A 14943-nucleotide genomic window follows, 5' to 3' on the forward strand; every position below is an offset into this window, starting at 1 on the left:
AAAATGAAGTCTGCCTGTATCACTTAAGATTCTACCACCTTTTTCTATTTTTTCTGCTAATTCAGTGTAATTGTTGGGAGGAAGAAAAGGTAACCACATTCTACTAAGCTATATTGAATTGGGAGTATGCTTTTTAAATAGGAAAAATTGTTTTTTTCTTTTCAAACTGTTTCATGGAATAAAATTTGATAGTACCAGGCATTTATTTTCTAGAGAATATACAGAGTATTACAAACAGTTTCCATTTCTCTTTGTCACTTATCATATCATGACTTTGTACTATTTTGTATTATAATTTCTTCTGTGAAACGAAAGGCCCCCAAATGAAGGATCCTAAGGAGTCACAGCCTTCCCAAACAAAGGGGGATGCAGCCTCCTGCTGCCAAACACAAACATACTGTGCTGTGTCATGGATAACGTGTTCCCGTGCATATGGCACATGCATGTTTTTGTCCCAAACTTTCAGGGAAAAAATCTATCATTTTAATTTTTTAATTCAATTATTTATTTATCTATATTTAAAAACAAAACCAATAATCATATTCCAGGGTATGGATATTGTTATTGCTTTCTAGAGTTACACTTTTAACACATAAAAGAATTAAAAACATTTCTATAGATACAGAATTAGTACTGCCCATGCATAATGCACATTCTTGTTTTCCCCTCAAAAATTTGGGCAAAAAAGTGTGTATTATGCACTGCAAAATACTATAACACAAATTGGTGTGGCCTTTATTAAAATGTTGCCCAAGTTTGGAGAGCTGAGGATCCCCAGTTCCAGACCAATTTCCACAAAACACAGAAAGAAGCCAGCCATCCCCAGAAACAGAGTCAGTGTCCAGGCACGCTGCTCCATTCTTATCTGTCCTCCAGAGCCCAAGGCTGTTATGTGAAGGGGTCTCTGGTTCTCCAGCTGCAGGCTCCCTTTCTTTCTGGAGTGCACACTTATGGGGCCAGCATCTCCATTGCCTCTCCATAGCAGCTTCCCTCTCCTGGGGCCAGGGCATGCTGCCAGATCACTACAGCTGGTCATGCAAGGGGGTCCATCCATGCACCCCCGTGATCAAGGATGCTCACACCCTGAGGCTGGTGAACGTTCCAGCCCATGTGTCTGTGTGCCGTTCTCAAAGTGAGAGAATGGGAGTGGTCCGGAACCTGTGCCATGTGGCTTGGAGCTGCAGCATCCCTGAGCCTGCAATTAGTGAGGCCAGGTCCTGCATGCTGGATGTGGTCTCTGTGAGCTGGCCTCTGATGGGGTGAGTGAGGGGAATGCAAAAGGGGCTGAGACTCCACACTCTTCATTTAAATCTTCTACCCCTAAATCCTTCATGCTGAAGGAGCATCCAACTTGCCAGCCAATCCAGGCTGGAGTCCATCACTGCGGGACAGCCTGCACAGCCTTTTTGCACTTCCTCTTGCCACCATGAACAAGGAGTGGGTAGGAGGGTTTTTAGCCTTACACAGGGGCACAGCATCTCTTCCCAGGGCAGGGGGCCATGTACTGTTTTTTTACCCTCACCTGGGGGTATGGAGTCACACGCCAGCTTTGGCTCCGATCCACTGCTCTGAGTTTTCCTGAAACCCCTCCCTCACTTCAGGGAGTGCAGCCTTTCCTGTCACCTTGGGCATTGTTGGGAACCACCCTGCCTGGTTTCAAAAGCTGTAACCCCCCATGGCTAAGGCTGAGTGAGAGACCTTGAGACCCTAAGCCACTAAGGAGACAAAGCTTATCTCCCTGGCAGGAGCACCACCTCTGCCTACTTTACTTCACCCTACCTGGCCCCCAGTGCATGACCAGTTAGTCAATGATGGGTAAGATTCCTCAAGGGAGGGATGACCTAAGACAGGCATGGTCATGAGAGGGCCCTCAGGGAAGGACTTGGGAGGCTATAGCAAAAGGGGGTGATGGACCCTCACCCCTTGACTTTAACATAGCCTGCGTCCTCATTCTGTCTGCAAGAAGTCTAATCTCTTGACTGCCTTACTTCTCCTGCCTGACTTAACCTTGGAACAATGCCAGAGGTGGGTGAGGCCCTGTGCTGGGAAAGGTGGGTTCCCCGGGGCGATCAGGCTTAAGAAAGAATACACAAAATCGTGTGAAACCTGCTTTGCTAAGAATGCTCTCACTTTTCTGATAAGGGTCCCAGCAGGAAATGGGTTCATTTCCCAATGTTTTATAGCCCTTTAGCTAACTGCCCCTGACTCAGAATAAGCCCTCATAGTTCTTTCAGTGTTATCTATTGTTTGATCCTTACTGCCTGACAATGATTGATGAGCTTTACCTGTATACCTGTGCAAACTGAACCCAATAAAAGCCCATTGAGGAAAAGGCTCTTGGCGCTTCTCCTTAGAGAGATCCACCACCTTTCCTCCCCAAGCAGATCATGTCTTGATAGACTTATTCTCATCTGTGGTGGCCAAGGTGGGAGGCCCTGTGGGTGGAGCCCCCCCACAGGGCATCCCTCTGCTCTGCTCTGCCATCTGGCCAGATCCCCCCAGTACAATAGGAACAGATGATATTAAGTCATTGTAGGTAAGAATAGTAAACTGCTTCTTGGATGGTTTAGAATCGTCTTGAGATGAAGCATCCTGATGTCTAGGTCCACTGGGTTTCCAAAGAGCTACTTCAACAAAATGGTGCTCTTCTATTTTGCTTTCCTCAAATACCCATTTCTTCTTCTCTATCCAGAAACAAATGTGTTTCTTTATAAACATGGCCTACCTGCAGGTTTAATGGGAATATATTAAATTCAAAGTTGTTGCAGTTTAAATCCTGGTCCAACACTTATGGCTTTTATAAAGCTTTGTTTCAGTACTCAACTCCTATAAAACACACCCAGCTGAGTCTGTTTATCCTTAATGCTTCTGATTGTTTTTTATTCTTTTTTGGTAAACTTTTTCAGAATATGAAAGAATTCTAAAATTGAACTATGACATGGAAAACTAGTTTCCATTCTATCAATCCTAATTTGTAGTTCAGGTTCAGCAGCAAGCAAAACACAGCCCCCTTGATGAGAGATGTTTAAGTTGAAATTGAGGTAAGGATTCAATAAAACTATTTTAAGAACTGGTTTTCCTTTTGCAATTATTTGCAAAGGTATATTATTCCAAGGGATATTCCATTTTCTGCAACTAATTTACTTATCAGATGACCAGCCATGGCTGTCTTAGCATCTCAAGCAGAAGAACTGGCCAGTGTACTCCTTCTCCTAAGGCTGAATCTATCATAATGCCCGCAGCCATTGGCAGCCAAGTGCCACAGGAAAAGGCCCAGTGCACACCTTCCTTTGCTGGCACCAGGCAGAACTGCTTGGTCTGGAGGACTACTGAAAATGAACCTTGCCACCCCCTTGGTCCTAATGGCCCTCAATAGTTTTAATATATCATACTTTCACTTCCATTTAATTCCCAATATTTTCTAATTTTCTTTGCAATATCACCTGTGATCCATTGGTTATTTAGAGGAGTTTTTTCAATTAATTACAAAATACATGATTTTTTTGAAAAATCTTTCTATGTGCTTTAATTCTGTTATGACCAGAAACCATACTTTGTATGCCTTTAATTCTTTTCAATGTGCTGTTGTTTTATGGCCCAGAATATTATCCATCTTGGTGAATGTTTCATATTTTCTTGTAACAGTGACTCATCTGCTGTGGGCAGTGGAGTGTTTTATGAACATTAATGAAGTAAAATTTGTTGACAATGTTGTTCAGGTCTTCCAATTCCTTATTGATTTTTTAGTTCAATTCTTTTATTGATCACAGAAAAATGTTGAAATTATCAACCAGAATTTTGGATTTGTCTATATTTTTTAAATTCTATCAGATTTTATTTTGTGTATTTTGAAAATTTGTTGTTCATATAAGGGCACTTAGCATTTTTTGTGTATTCTGATGAATCAATCCTTTCATCATCATGTAAATTCCTACTTTACCCCAGGAAATATTTTTGTTCTGAAGTCCACTTTTCTGATGTAATATTGCCACTCCATCTAGCTTTCTTTTGATTAGTATTTGTATGGGATCCTCAAATTTCCAATCTGTCATGCCAGCCTCTGCAATTACCCAAAGAACCACTGGTTTTCTTTCACCCACATTAGTTCCTTTATCAGCACCAAGTCCAATCCTTAATCCAAGCCCAGAATTAGTCAGTTTCCTCAGGGAAGGAAACTGTTTGCAAGCATAAGCCTATTATAAAGGGTTCTCTCTCTCTGGAATATTATCCAGTCCTTTGTGTTTCCACATCACCCTGATGCTTCAAAATGTATCATTGTCATTTATCCATTTTTTATAATTGTTTCATTTAGAACATTGGCCTGATGCAACCTACTGAATTCTACCACACACACACACACACACACACACACACACATTTAAGGAAAAGAACCTGTGTACACACTTACCAGTAACAGACATAACCATACTATTGGGTTTACCTTTACTTATAGAGAGAAATCTATATTAAAATCAAATTTCACAGACTCTAGCCCCTAATCAAGAGTAAACAGTATATGTGCTGCTGAAGCAAGCACATCAACAGCAAATGATAAGTCAAACAGGTTTGGGCAAGTTCCAGCCAAGATGGATGCATAGGTAGAAACAGTTTGTTTCCTCGCACAACCAGAAGAAGGACAACAACCAATTTAAAGACAATATAAAAACAGAACTGCCAGAGAATGACACTGCATGGAACTCCAACAACTAAGGAGTTAAAGAAACATTGATCCAGACTGGGAGGAGGGGTGGAGACAGGCAGCTGGGCTGAGAGGACCTGAAGCAAGTTGGCTGACCCGGGGGTAAAGCGGGGCTGGCAGACCAGGAAACTAAACACTCAAAACCTCTAGCTATAGAATATGGTGGGATTTCAAAGGCAGGAGAAACTCCCAGTCTCACAGGAGACTTTGAAAGTGGCACTAGAGGGAGTGGGTGAGTGGCATTGTTCCCTCTGGGACCCCTCCCTCACAGACAGCACCACAACACAGCAAAGAGGGTTGCCTAGCCCTGGCCAATACCTAAGGTTCTGCCCCCTTACAACATAACAGGTGCACCAAGACAAAGAAATACAGCCCAAATGAAGGAACAGATCAAAAGTCCAGAAAAAGAGCTAAGTGACAAGGAGGTAGACAACCTATCAGATGCAGAGTTCAAAAACTGGTACTCAGGATACTCAGAACTGATTGAGCTTGATTGCAAAATGAAGGAAGAAATAAGGGCTATACAAAGTGAAATAAATGAAACTATACAGAGAACCAACAGTGAAGAGAAGGAAACTGGGACTCAACACAACAATTCAAAACAAAAGGAAGAAATAAACATCCAATTGTAACAGAATGAGGAAACAAGAGGCTTAATGAAATTAAGGACAACCTTAAGAGCTCCAACATTTGAATTATAGAAGTGCCAGAGAAGAACAACAGCAAGAAATTGAAAACTTATTTGAACAAATAATGAAGGAAAACTTCCCCAATCTGGGGAAGGAAATAGACTTCCAGGAAGTCCAGGAGGCTCAGAGAGTCCCAAAGAAATTAGACCCAAGGAGGAACACACCAGGACACATCATAATTAAGTTATCCAACATTAAAGATAAGGAGAGAATCTTAAAGGCAGAAAGAGGAAAGGAGAGAGTTACCTACAAAGGAGTTCCCATAAAGCTATCAGCTGATTCCTCAAAAGAAACCTTACAGGCAAGAAGAGGATGGAAAGAAGTATTGGAAGTCATGAAAGGCAAGGACCTACATCCAAGATTACTCTCTCCAGCAAAGCTACCATTTAGAATGGAAGGGCAAATAAAGTGCTTCCCAAGTGAGGTCAAGTTCAAGGAGTTCATCATCACTGAACCGTTAGTATATGGAATGTTAAAGGGACTTTATCTAAGAAATAGAAGATCAAAAACTATGGACAGTAAAACAACAACAAACTCATAACTATCAACAACTGAACCTAAAAAACAAAAACAAATACTAAGCAAACAATTAGAACAGGAACAGAACCACAGAAATGGAGATTGCATGGAGGGTTATCAGTGGGGAAGGGGAGGAGGAGAATGGGGGGAATGTTACAAGGACTAAGAAGCATAATTGGTAGGTATAAAATAGACATGAGGAGGTTAAGAATGGTATAGGAAATGGAGAAGCCAAAGAACTTATATGTACAACCCATGGACATGAACTAAGTAGGGGGAATGCTGGAGGGTGGGAGGTGTGGGGTACAGGGAGATAAAGGGTAGAAAAAATGGGACAACTGTAATAGTATAATCAATAAAATATACTTAAAAAAGGAAATAATGCAAATGATACCTAAAGATATAAAGCAAACAGAAAAGACCCCCTCCCTCACCCTATCCCCAGTGTCCCCTTCAAAACTTCAGTTCTGCTCCTCTGGATCCATTGATGACATCTTTTTAGTTGTTTGTACATATATTTATATAATGTCTATTTCTCTATCCCCAATTTTTACAGAAATTGGTTCAAACTACATATTCAGTTCCCAAACTCTTTTTTACCTTTAATTTTCATTATAATAGTATACTCCTTTTCCAGAAAAAAAATCTTTAAGATAACTAGTGAAGTCCAAAATATCCCATTGAATTGTTGTCTGGAATTGCATCAACTCCTACACACACAAGCATCTTGAACTTCCTTTACTTCTTAAAACATCAGGTGCTTCCTTTGTCCCTAGATCCAGCATAGGAATTTCCTTTGAATAGAAACAACACCTTCATCTGCTTCCGTCTTCCTTCTGCTCCCCTTCATCTTGGTAACTCTTAGCCACCTTTCAGGTATTAGTTTGTGGTATTTTGTACTGCAAACATTCCTATACACAATTTTCTTATATCCATTCCTTTAATGACATCATATTGAGTTAGCAAAAAAAAGTACATTTATTTTTTTCTGTAAAATAAAAGACATATTTTTTTATTTTCACCAATAACATTGGTTTGAATATTTTTAAATATATTGGCTATCTCCCACATGGTATAATGGTGATTGTTCTCAATTAATGTCTCAAGTTGATCAGTATCAACTTGAACTGGTCTACCTGACCATGGAGCATTGTCCAATGAGAAATCTCCAGTACGAAACTTTGCAAACCACTTTTGACACATTCAATCAGTCACAGCAACCTCTCCATACACCGCACAAATATTTTTTTGCATTTCATTTGTGTTTTAACCTGTGTTGAAATAATAAGCGTAACATGTCAAAATGTTGTATATTTTCTTCCATCTTCAATATTAAAATGACTGCACAAAATTCACCAATTTTGATTTTTTTTAAATGCATGGTGATATGACAGCTCTCACAGTACACTCTAACAAATTGTTTCAAATGAAATTAAAGACAACTAAGTGCTACTAAAGCCATCTTACAGAAAAAGACAAATGAACTTTTTGGCCAATCCAATATTAACTCTAATGATTTTTGGAAATTCTAATGAAATTTTGTGATGTCTAATAATATAATTTGCAAATAATGAAAGTTTATTTATTTCTGGCTTATCTTTATTCATTAAGCAAAACTTCCAATGTGATAGTAAGTAACAATAGTGATAGTAGGCATTCAGCCTCTCAATACAAGGTTTCTATGACACACAATAACTTTCTTACCAATAATTTAAAAGACTCTGGAGTACATCTGAATTCAAAAGGAAGAATCTTGAACTCATTAACTCCCCCTGAATCAGCTATAAAGGCCAACTATGCTTAGGTTTCCTGTTTAATTCACTTGCTCATGACCCAACATAAATCTTTGGTTGAAGTTACTTTAGTAGGTATATATACAAGGCATTAGTTATACATCTGTCTTTGAAATAACAATGGTTTTTCTAATCAATGCTCACTCTTAGGCATGAAATCTGGGTTGAGAATTTAAATGATTCAGCCAGGGACTGAAAGACATGGAAATTATTCCCAGCTCCAATGATTCTGTTATGTCCCTCTTCAGATAACTTTCTTCAGGACATCTATTCTCTGAAATTAAAAGATATCTTGTTGGAGTTATGTTCTTTTGTGTCTTTGTTGTGGATGAGGTTTCCTTGTCTTATAAATCTGTTTGAAAATGGATAGAATAGGCATAAGCTTGCCTTTATTTGTAGCAACCACATCCACACATTATTTTACTTGGCTCATGTAATTTATTCCTTATGCACAGACATTACATCTACCATTACCCCTCCATTCTTTGCAATTGAGTAGAATGTTCAGAAGATAGGAGGAGGGTTTTCCCTTTGGTAAAATTATTCCTTCATGAAAACACATATATTTTTCAAGGCTTACAAAATGTGAAGGTTTAACAATAAAATAAATAACACCTTTCATTTCCTGGACACCAAAGTTTCTTCCCACAAAGCCAGCTACAGTTGTTAGCAAGAATCATAGTGGAAAAAATGTCTGCAAATTCTCTCTCAATCCTTATAGTCTTACCACATCTTCTACTTTGTACACAAACTTAATATTGCTGAGCTGTTTGCCCAATATATTTCTGTTAAGAAATATGTTGTGATATTTGAAAATAAGGCAACAAGGTGAGTCCATAGCTTTTTAATATAACACCAAATCATTAATGGCTTTGTCTAAGTGTTATTTAGCTAAGAGTTTTACTTATGTTTGACTTACTATTTACTCTTTTTTAAAAGTATATTTTATTGATTATACTATTACAGTTGTCCCATTTTTTTCTCCCCTTTATCCCCCTTCCAACCTGCACCTTCCATCCTCCAGCATTCCCCCCACTTAGTTCATGTCCATGGGTTGTACATATAAGTTCTTTGGCTTCTCCATTTCCTATACCATTCTTAACCTCCTCATGTCTATTTTATACCTACCAATTATGCTTCTTAGTCCTTGTAACATTCCCCCCCATTCTCCTCCTCCCCTTCCCCACTGATAACCCTCCATGCAATCTCCATTTCTGTGGTTCTGTTCCTGTTCTAATTGTTTGCTTAGTATTTGTTTTTGTTTTTTAGGTTCAGTTGTTGATAGTTATGAGTTTGTTGTTGTTTTACTGTCCATAGTTTTTGATCTTCTATTTCTTAGATAAAGTCCCTTTAACATTCCATATACTAACGGTTCAGTGATGATGAACTCCTTGAACTTGACCTCACTTGGGAAGCACTTTATTTGCCCTTCCATTCTAAATGGTAGCTTTGCTGGAGAGAGTAATCTTGGATGTAGGTCCTTGCCTTTCATGACTTCCAATACTTCTTTCCATCCTCTTCTTGCCTGTAAGGTTTCTTTTGAGGAATCAGCTGATAGCTTTATGGGAACTCCTTTGTAGGTAACTCTCTCCTTTCCTCTTTCTGCCTTTAAGATTCTCTCCTTATCTTTAATGTTGGATAACTTAATTATGATGTGTCCTGGTGTGTTCCTCCTTGGGTCTAATTTCTTTGGGACTCTCTGAGCCTCCTGGACTTCCTGGAAGTCTATTTCCTTCCCCAGATTGGGGAAGTTTTCCTTCATTATTTGTTCAAATAAGTTTTCAATTTCTTGCTGTTGTTCTTCTCCTTCTAGCACCCTTATAATTCAGATGTTGGAATGTTTCAGGTTTTCCCAGAGGTTTGTAAGACTCTCTTCACTTTTTTGAATTCTTGTTTCTTCATTTTGTTTCAGTTGGATGTTTATTTTTTCCTTGTTTTGAATTGTTGTGTTGAGCCCTGGTTTCCTTTCTGTCACTGTTGGTTCCTTGAATAATTTGCTTTATATCATTTGTTTTATTTCATTTTGTTTTTATTTCATTTATTTCATTTCCTTTATTTCATTTGTTTTTTCATTTTTCAACCAAGCTCAATCAGATCTGTGAGCATTTTGATTACCAGGCCTTTAAATTCTCCATCAGATAGGTTGGCTGTCTTCTCATTGCTTAGTTCTCTTCTGGAGTTTTGCTCTGTTCTTTCATTTGGGCCCCATTTCTTTGTCTTGAAACACCTGATAAGTTGTCAGGCAGTGGAGCCTTAGGTATTCATTGGGTCAGGGTGACCCTCCTTGCTGTGCTGTGGCACTTTCTGTAGGGAAGGGGCCATAGAGGGAACAATGCAGCTTCCCTGCTCATCTCTAGCACACTTTCCAGTGGACTCTCATTTGAGACTGGGAGTTTCTCCCACCACAGCAACAGCTGTAGTCCACAACCACCTCTGAGTCTCAGTTTCCCCTTAAGTCAGCCCCGCCTTCCCGGTCTACCATCTCACCTCAGTTTTTCTGAGTCAGCCTGTATGGTCTGCTGTTTTACCAGTATGGTTGTTCTGGTTGATTTTTTCTTTAATTCCTTGGTTGTTGGAGTTCCATGCAGTTTGATTTTCTGGTGCTTCTAGTTGTTTATTGATTTTAGATTGGTTGTTATACTCCTTTTGGTTGTGTGAGGAAGCAAAGGATTTCTACCTACTCCTCCATCTTGGCTGGAACTCAGGTTCCCTTTTCTCCACAACCTCTCCAAAACTTGTTGTTTGTTGATTTGTTTATGATGGGCATTCTCACCAGTGTGAAGTGGTATCTCATTGTGGTTTTAACTTGCATCTCTCTGATGGCTAGTGAAGCTGAGCATCTTTTTATGTCTGTGGGCCCTCTGTATGTCCTCCTTGGAAAAGTGTCTGTTCAAGTCTTTCACCCATTTTTAAATTGAGTTGTTTGTCTTCCTGTAGTGGAATCATGTGAGTTCTTTATATATTTTGGAGATCAAACCCTTGTCTGAGGTTTCATTGGCAGATATGTTTTCCCATATAGTTGGTTCTCTTTTCATTCTATGATACATTTACATAATGGATTACTGAGTAGCAGAAAGAAAAAAGGAGCTCCTACCCTTTTTGACAGCATGGATGGAACTGGAGAGCATTATGCTAAGTAAAATAAACCAGGCAGCAAGGGACAAATACCATATGAGCTCACCTTTAAGTGGAACCTAATCAACAAAACAAACAAGCAAGCAAAATATAACCAGAGACATTGAAATTAAGAACAACCTGTCAGTAACCAGAGGGGAGGTGGGAAGGGTTTTCAGGAACAACTATAAAGGACACATGGACAAAACCAAGGGGGAGTGGCAGCAGTGGGGAAGGTGGGGATGGCTGGTGGGAGGGGGAGTTGTGGGGGTCAATACAGACAACTGTACTTGAACAACAAAATAACTTAAAAAAGAGAAACAAATAGATACAGTTTTGTAATCATTAAAAAGACTGCATGGTTATGATGAAAAAAAGTGATCGGGGGTATATTTTACTGGGGCCTTGGTACAACAGTGGGCTTAAGACTTGCAGATTGACTGGAAATTTCATGTGACCTATCATCCCCAAGCTGCTACAATTATTGAGTAATAAATGGTCTCTTAAAGTAGGGCCTGTGAGCTGCAGCTGCCACCCCTATGCTCAAGGGTTGGACGAAATGCTTATGGGCTGTCCTCCAGACTCTAAATGAGAGGAGTCAGAGGGGAGTGCCCAGGCCCAGTAGAGGCCTTGTTTCACCAGACTGCAGTTCCAGGTACAGATTAGGATGTTTTGCGGAAACCAGGCTTGGGAAAACAGGGGTATATTCTCTTGCTTGCTCCAGAGGGTCTGGAGCAAGGGCAAACAGCCACTTGGACATGTTCTTGGGAAATGAAAACCCCTTACATGCATTGGGTGGGTCTTGTTGCCCCTTGGGGCCAAGGGGTGGAGAGAAACTTGCAAATAGTGACCTGGATGATTGGGGCATGGCCCCCAGTCTCAAACATGTCATATCCAGGGCCAGCAGACCACAGAATGCTTCTTTGTGGCACCTTTGTAATTTCCCTATGGCCCATCATGAGTTCTCCACTGTTGTTACAAGTGGATGCTGAACCCCCAGTTGAGGCATGAAAGGTGTGGTATCCACTCCTAGGAAGACCCCTGTGCCAGCCAATGTCTTTTCAGCTGAGCAGAAGCTTGCTTGTATATTGCCTGATGCCATGACTTGCCCTTACTGATGCCTATAACTGCTCTGTCTTTTTGCCCTCAGGGTACAGAATAATACTTCAGTGGACTGGACTCATACCTAAGCCTCAGTGGCTAACCAATCAGCATGCTAGGTCTGCACTGAAATCATCCTTAGCACATCTACTGGTGTCCCACGGTGCATCTCTCCTGCTTCTGTCTCAAATTGGACTTCGCTTCAGAACCAGTGAAACAGCGAGCATCCCTTGTGGAATGTTACCTGGACTGACATCTATGCTGGGGCAAAGCAGTGGTATGACTGGCCCCAACTGTTAAGTGGCTATCTCAAATTTACAGCTGGTGTCATAAGTGAAGACAGTCTTGTGTGACACTGTTCCTCTTCATTATACAATTGGCAGAACTCTCAAACCTGGCTTGGGTCTCATCTCCACCTCTGGAGCCATCACTGTGGCCAGGTGAGTAGAGGGCATCCTGCCAGTACATTTTATTGGAATTGGGAGTGAGGGGACCTGGTGGAATAGGCTGACAAAAAGATGTTTAATTTTCAACAGCATTTTCTAGGACCTGGGCGGAATCTGACCTGCCCTAACAAAAGTCTGCTTCATCATTCAGCTTATTGCTAATGCTTCTGCGTTTCCTTTCTTCTTTTTTTGTGCATCAAAGAGAGACACTCCTCTTATATCCCTAATTTTGACCTTCCTCCTCCCTTCAGATGCCCCATATATGTTTTTTCTTTACTGATACATCTGACATTATTTTATTTACAAAGCAGTGGTACCTTAGTATTGCAGCCTTCTTTATGTGATGCACATATTTACTTATTACAACTCCCATATTATTTTTCTCTCTGGAAACAGAGTTTCTAATTAACAGTAGATTTTATAAATGTTCCTTTGTAATGAAGCTTCTTTGTAAATAGATGTAGTATGACATGCATAGCATCTTCTTTGTAATTTTAAAGAGTCTATGGTTATTTTCATCTAATTTTTTATTACTTTACACAATAATACCTCATTCCTTAGCTTTTCCTGTTATTCAGTATTAGTTGAAGTCAGATACTTAAAAGTAGCTGGAAGGAACTTCCATAGGACTGCCCCAAAGACAGGGAGGAAATGTAGGCTGAAATTTGAATACCAGTAGAATTTAAACACAAGTTCTATTTTACTTAGGATTAAGTATAAACTAGTTGGGGGAGTATAAGGCTGGATACTAAGAAACCAAGGCAGAGACTGAACAAGGTAGCCATTACCCAAAGATTTCACTAATATCCAAATGAGAAAGCACCAGTGAACATTAGAACATCGCAGTACTGAGGCCTGTATTTTATTTTCATATATATATAATGTGTATGTATATGTATACACATGTCTATTAAAGTAAGTTTAAATATATATACAAATAAATGTTTAGCTTAAGGTAACTGCTGATAAACTGTATTTATTTTATTCTATAATGTAAGTTTATTTCTTCTCAGCTGCTTGACTGGAAGTAGACCCAGTCTGGCAGTTTATTAGCAGAGACACCACTTCACAATGGCCTAGGGACCATTTACTGTATCTCTCTGAGTCTTTGTTTCCCTACCTGTAAAACAGCTACAAATCTAAGTACCTTGTAGGTTGATGAGAACATTGTCGATAATTTATGGAAAGTACTTGGTCCAATAGAGGTGCTTAGTAAATGTAGCTATTATTAATATTGGCTCTCAAAACAGTTTGGGTTTAAAAAATTAACTCACCAAGTATCCTTAAGGAGGACCACTCTGGTGTCCTGACAGGATATACCAGTTAAGCAGCACCATCTTTTGAATGTATCTAAGTACAAACCATTTCTTTTCTGGTCCTTACTTCTTCCTATATCATGAATAACTTCTTGAAGACTGAACTCATAGGTGTCAGTCTTCTCTGGCCCTCTTCTTTTGAAGGCAATAATATCTGACCTCACCAGTGTCCTGACCATCTTAAGGAGATTGCTTTTATCTTTGTACCTAAGAAGGAATATTTCATCAGAGTCAAACAAGAGCTACTGGACTGTTGGATTAGTCTTACCACTTTAGGCCTAGATTTTGTGTGCCTGGGTAGAGCCCCAGCTTCTCAAATGCTGCAAAGCCACAGACTCTGTTCATCCCTCTGTGTAATCCCAGGCCATTTGAGCATATTTCTCTCTCAGTCAACTGCTCGGAATTCAAACTTCTCCTTTGGAACAGGAGCACTGAGCCAAATTCATGTGAATTGAGGGTCTGAATCCTGTTGTTCATAAACCCAAAGCTTTGTTAGACCTATGCTCCTGAAATTTAAAATCGCCGCCTCTCCTTACTTCATTATTTTCTAGTCTTTATACCTTTGGCCACTGGAATGGACTAAATTTCAATGACAGTCAGAATCAGTGGTAAATTTGCCATTTGAACACTAGCTTGTTGCCCCAGTGACCCAACTCAGGATCAGTTCCTCTTCCTGTACCATCTGGGATTCAGGCCCCAGTACATCTCAAGGTCAAGCTCATGCAATCATCATCACTGCTAAGTGCAGTTAGGTATTATAACCTTGTAAACATTCACATAAATTATGTTTCATATAATACCTTGTAGATTTACCTGTTCTCTACTGTATTACATGTGTGCTTCTTTTAAAATCTTCTAATTATCTAATTTTGTGACAGTCATTCTAGTTTGTAACTGAATTTCAAATCCCATTTTGTTTTAGAGCCCTAGGAAAATTGCACACGTTGCTTTAATTAGTATCAATCTGCTTGTCAAATTTTCAAGATGAAGCCATTGTGTTTTAGCATTATTTAAAGTGGGGGCATTAACATTAGCTGGGGATTTTTTAAGAATCACTCATTATGACCCAATTTTAAAGTTATTTTAAATATAACATTAAAAAGGATTATTAACAAGTCTGTACTCTACCTCTGTGGAGTATAATATCTCAATGTTATATAAAAAGCTAATTGTTAGCTGCTTTTCACTGTGTAAAATATATTATCAACTCAATTGTCTGTATTGGGAGAAGCAGAGGTTGAGTAATCACCAGTAATTTGTATTTGT

The 14943-nt window shown here is 39.5% G+C and overlaps 1 pseudogene; it reads right to left on the minus strand.

Moving 5' to 3' along the window:
- Positions 1–266: 266 nt before the first annotated feature.
- On the minus strand, positions 267–11574 carry LOC123808767 (annotated as a pseudogene).
- Between the last annotated feature and the right edge of the window lie 3369 nt (positions 11575–14943).

The sequence above is a fragment of the Phyllostomus hastatus genome, unplaced genomic scaffold (assembly GCF_019186645.2).
Source record: "Phyllostomus hastatus isolate PE091 unplaced genomic scaffold, TTU_PhHast_1.1 phas_scaffold_501, whole genome shotgun sequence".
NCBI lineage: Eukaryota > Metazoa > Chordata > Mammalia > Chiroptera > Phyllostomidae > Phyllostomus > Phyllostomus hastatus.